The 5,000-nt window shown below is 53.9% G+C and overlaps 1 non-coding gene across 1 annotated transcript in view; it reads right to left on the reverse strand.

Annotated features, from left to right (window-relative positions):
- Positions 1–1,188, reverse strand: part of LOC124741679 — a 1,909-nt gene extending 721 nt beyond the window's left edge. Inside the window, exon 1 of the ribosomal RNA XR_007010020.1 lies at positions 1–1,188. This exon is cut by the window's left edge and continues 721 nt beyond it. This is a non-coding gene — a ribosomal RNA (small subunit ribosomal RNA).
- Between the last annotated feature and the right edge of the window lie 3,812 nt (positions 1,189–5,000).

Genomic DNA, 5,000 nt, shown 5'->3' on the forward strand with positions numbered 1-5,000 from the left:
GGTTTCCCGGAGGCTGCCCGCCGAGTCATCGGAGGAACTGCGGCGGATCGCTGGCTGGCATCGTTTATGGTTAGAACTAGGGCGGTATCTGATCGCCTTCGAACCTCTAACTTTCGTTCTTGATTAATGAAAACATACTTGGCAAATGCTTTCGCTTCTGTTCGTCTTGCGACGATCCAAGAATTTCACCTCTAACGTCGCAATACGAATGCCCCCGCCTGTCCCTATTAATCATTACCTCGGGTTCCGAAAACCAACAAAATAGAACCGAGGTCCTATTCCATTATTCCATGCACACAGTATTCAGGCGGGCTTGCCTGCTTTAAGCACTCTAATTTGTTCAAAGTAAACGTGCCGGCCCACCGAGACACTCAATAAAGAGCACCCTGGTAGGATTTCAACGGGGTCCGCCTCGGGACGCACGAGCACGCACGAGGCGGTCGCACGCCTTCGGCTCGCCCCACCGGCAGGACGTCCCACGATACATGCCAGTTAAACACCGACGGGCGGTGAACCAACAGCGTGGGACACAAATCCAACTACGAGCTTTTTAACCGCAACAACTTTAATATACGCTATTGGAGCTGGAATTACCGCGGCTGCTGGCACCAGACTTGCCCTCCAATAGATACTCGTTAAAGGATTTAAAGTGTACTCATTCCGATTACGGGGCCTCGGATGAGTCCCGTATCGTTATTTTTCGTCACTACCTCCCCGTGCCGGGAGTGGGTAATTTGCGCGCCTGCTGCCTTCCTTGGATGTGGTAGCCGTTTCTCAGGCTCCCTCTCCGGAATCGAACCCTGATTCCCCGTTACCCGTTACAACCATGGTAGGCGCAGAACCTACCATCGACAGTTGATAAGGCAGACATTTGAAAGATGCGTCGCCGGTACGAGGACCGTGCGATCAGCCCAAAGTTATTCAGAGTCACCAAGGCAAACGGACCGGACGAGCCGACCGATTGGTTTTGATCTAATAAAAGCGTCCCTTCCATCTCTGGTCGGGACTCTGTTTGCATGTATTAGCTCTAGAATTACCACAGTTATCCAAGTAACGTGGGTACGATCTAAGGAACCATAACTGATTTAATGAGCCATTCGCGGTTTCACCTTAATGCGGCTTGTACTGAGACATGCATGGCTTAATCTTTGAGACAAGCATATGACTACTGGCAGGATCAACCAGGGAGCTGCGCCAACTAGAGCTGAGCAGCCGGCCGCCCGGGAGTGTGTCCCGGGGGCCCGCGCGCGAACACGCAAGCGTCCGCTCAATCATTCTGCAAACAGGAGGAGGCTGAGCTCCCCTGCACAATACACCTCGAAACCCTCTCAGGTCCCGGCGGCGCGCAGCGCCGTCCCAAGTACTTGGTCGGGTTCGAGAGAGGCGCAATCGCCCGGAGTTAGGCGAGTAGACGCTTTCGGTGCGACCACCCGTGCTCCCAACTGAGCTTGCCGCTGCCGACAGAGGCCCGGGAGCGTGCTGTCGTGGCATTGCCGGCGGGAGACAACACGCGCCACCTACGGTGACCGGCAGCTCCAACGCCAGCGCCACAGAAGGACAAAAGCCCCACTTGGGTGCCGAAGCGAACTCTCCCAGCACAGCGCACGCGCCAACACATCCGCACAGCTGCGATACAAACCACCAGCGAGAACCGCTGGGGCGACCGAGCAGCAGACGGCGTCGCGGCGCCGAGCGCCGGGCGGCGGCGCATCCTCAACGCACACAGTCCTCAATCGGACCAGCACACTGAAGATGTCCACCGCGCTTCGCACCGGGCCCGCGAGGACCTACTTTGGCCGCACGGCGCCGCGCGCAGGGTGCGCCGGCGCGCAGCTGCGACGCCTGCCGCGTCCGTCGGCCGGCGCGCCTGCCACTGGCCGCCCCCACCAGCCGGCTGTAGCGCGTGCGCCCACGCACCGCGCGGCCAGCACGCCGGGAGGCGCCCCCTCACCGGCCGGGGACGGTCCCACCCAGCCACCACCGCGTATCGCTTCACACCCAGATGCCGTTCAGTTTCATCGGCATGGTGGGTATCGCTGGAACAACCGGTTAGTACCTCAACCTATCGTCGCCATCACCGATTCACCCCTAGCGAGAACAACCGCACCACAACGGGTTACCATTTCTTCATTTGCGTAACTTCACCAGAAAACGTAGGCGTCCATCGCCATTAGCAACTTCAACGATTATTGCATGCCTGTGTCAGGTGTCACGCCACACTACGTCTGCCCACATACACGCAACAAAATGTGCACGCCTAGACAATACGTGGAAGGTGGCCCCCGTACGTATGCGATGTCCATTGCTCGAACGACTGTCAACCGGCCTCTGTAGCATGTCGCAGATATGGAACGCGGTGCACCATGCTATCACGGTGTTTGAGGAGAGACGACTAGGTCCGAATACATCAACACACAGCTCATGCTGATCGCCATCCACGGCGTCCGTTCCTCCCACACGTCTCTATGGCGTACCACACTGCAATCCAGCTCTCATAGGGAGACGACACGTAGCTGCGTGCACAATATTTGCACTGTATGGTCCGCCGTTTTTGGGCGCAGTCGTTGTACGGTCACACATGTGCCACGATGTATCATTCAGTACATAAGGACGAATGTGCAGTACAGATTGTGGTTCACGCGTACGACATCAGCGGACAGTTGACACAGGCCGCACCACAACGTAGCCTGCGTACGTCGCATGCGAAGGGCATTGAACATGCAAACTTGTCACCAACCAGCTTGCGAAGGCAGGGGGCAAGGTGGGGACGTGGGGACGTGGGGAGGGGTGGGGGGGGGGGGGGCGGCATGTACGTCCTGCTGCCATCCACATTACAGTGTACAGCAGGAGCATGTGGAAAGTCAGCAAGACTTGCAAGGTGTTTAACATGAAGCGATACACAGGGGAGCGGGCAGTGCGAGTAGCGAACTATATTGCGAGGGTTGCGGGTGGGCAACACTACACTAATTGAACGAGTCGTATAACAATTACAGAGCAGGTTTAGGCGACAACGTGGGTTACGTTAGCGGACAACGTGGGTTACGTTAGCGGACAACGTGGGTTACGTTAAGGCACAACATGGGTTACGTTAAGGCACAACATGGGTTACGTTAAGGCACAACATGGGTTACGTTAGGGCACAACATGGGTTAGGTTAGGGGACAACATGGGTTAGGTTAGGGGACAACATGGGTTAGGTTAGGGGACAACATGGGTTAGGTTAGGGCACAACATGGGTTAGGTTAGGGCACAACATGGGTTAGGTTAGGGCACAACATGGGTTAGGTTAGGGCACAACATGGGTTAGGTTAAGGCACAACATGGGTTAGGTTAAGGCACAACATGGGTTAGGTTAAGGCACAACATGGGTTAGGTTAAGGCACAACATGGGTTAGGTTAAGGTACAACATGGGTTAGGTTAAGGTACAACATGGGTTAGGTTAAGGTACAACATGGGTTAGGTTAAGGTACAACATGGGTTAGGTTAAGGTACAACATGGGTTAGGTTAAGGTACAACATGGGTTAGGTTAAGGTACAACATGGGTTAGGTTAAGGTACAACATGGGTTAGGTTAAGGTACAACATGGGTTAGGTTAAGGTACAACATAGGTTAGGTTAAGGTACAACATAGGTTAGGTTAAGGTACAACATAGGTTAGGTTAAGGTACAACATAGGTTAGGTTAAGGTACAACATAGGTTAGGTTAAGGTACAACATAGGTTAGGTTAAGGTACAACATAGGTTAGGTTAAGGTACAACATAGGTTAGGTTAAGGTACAACATAGGTTAGGTTAAGGTACAACATAGGTTAGGTTAAGGTACAACATAGGTTAGGTTAGGTTAGGTTACACGTTGTTGTAAGGAAAGGTGTAGGGGGGGGGGGCGGGGGCGGCAGGTTCCTTGATAGTGATTATAGTAAGTGAATGCTTGTGACATGATCAGATTTGTCACGTCAGGATGCACCTTTGGCTTATTAGAGGCGGCGCTCCAATTCTATGCTTGTGTGAGACCTGTGTCTTTGACTCATGTCATTGTTTGTGCGCTGTGACAGGAGGTACTATTGTGATGTTGGGTGCACCGTTGTATAGGACATGTGTGGGTGTTGGTGCCTGGTCTGCGCAATGGTGGATGTCGAAAGGCTGGGATATTGTATTTTCCGCATGGACCTCCTGGTCTGGTTGTGATAGTGTGGATTGTGTAATGTGGCGGAGAAGATGCACTGGATGTTGTTCCATGCTGGTGCTTACATATTGTATGTGCGCCCGTTAGAAGCAGAGAGTGGTGCGTGATCAGAGTGTCTGGCTGACGTGTGGTTCCCATTGTGGGCAGACTCTTTCAGCATGTATACGGACAGTTGTGTATATTTGCTGTAGTTTGATGGCTCTGCATTGATTACTAATCAGCGCCGTGTGTACGGGTAATCTGGTTCCAGTCCAAAATGTTCCATCTGTGTACATTAGTGACAAAGACTCTCCCCATGCAGTGGGGCTCGGTCTGTTATAGCTCTTCCGCGTAATATATTTGCCCCACGTTTTTGCGACTGCGAGTGCGAGTGCAACGCGCATGGGGACCGACATGCTGATGGCTCGGTATCGGACGCCGTACAGTGAGCAACGCGATCGCGTCTCTCGCTCGTAAGTGGTACAGGTCGCGGCTCATGTATAGGGACAGCGGGAATGTCGCATATTGGAAATAACTCTTCATGAAACGCAAGTTATAGGGGTGGATTGCACTTTACGAGTGCGGGAAACTTCCGCCGTTCATCCGCTGGAGGTGCGAGTTTGGCGGTTGGGGTGGTGCACGAACGGGTGCGGGTGGAGTCATTGCCGGTCCACGGCTTCGTGCGGCAGAGCCACTGGAGATTGGGTGCTATGGTCGACAGAGGCTGCAGGCTTTGTGGGTGGCGTCGAAAGGCGGGCACTGTGGCGCCATCGCTGTCTTAATCGGCTTGGCGTCGCATAGATGGCGGTATCGTCGTTGGAGGAGGTCATGTTGCGGG

The sequence above is a fragment of the Schistocerca piceifrons genome, unplaced genomic scaffold (assembly GCF_021461385.2).
Source record: "Schistocerca piceifrons isolate TAMUIC-IGC-003096 unplaced genomic scaffold, iqSchPice1.1 HiC_scaffold_1977, whole genome shotgun sequence".
In the NCBI taxonomy this organism is placed as follows: domain Eukaryota; kingdom Metazoa; phylum Arthropoda; class Insecta; order Orthoptera; family Acrididae; genus Schistocerca; species Schistocerca piceifrons.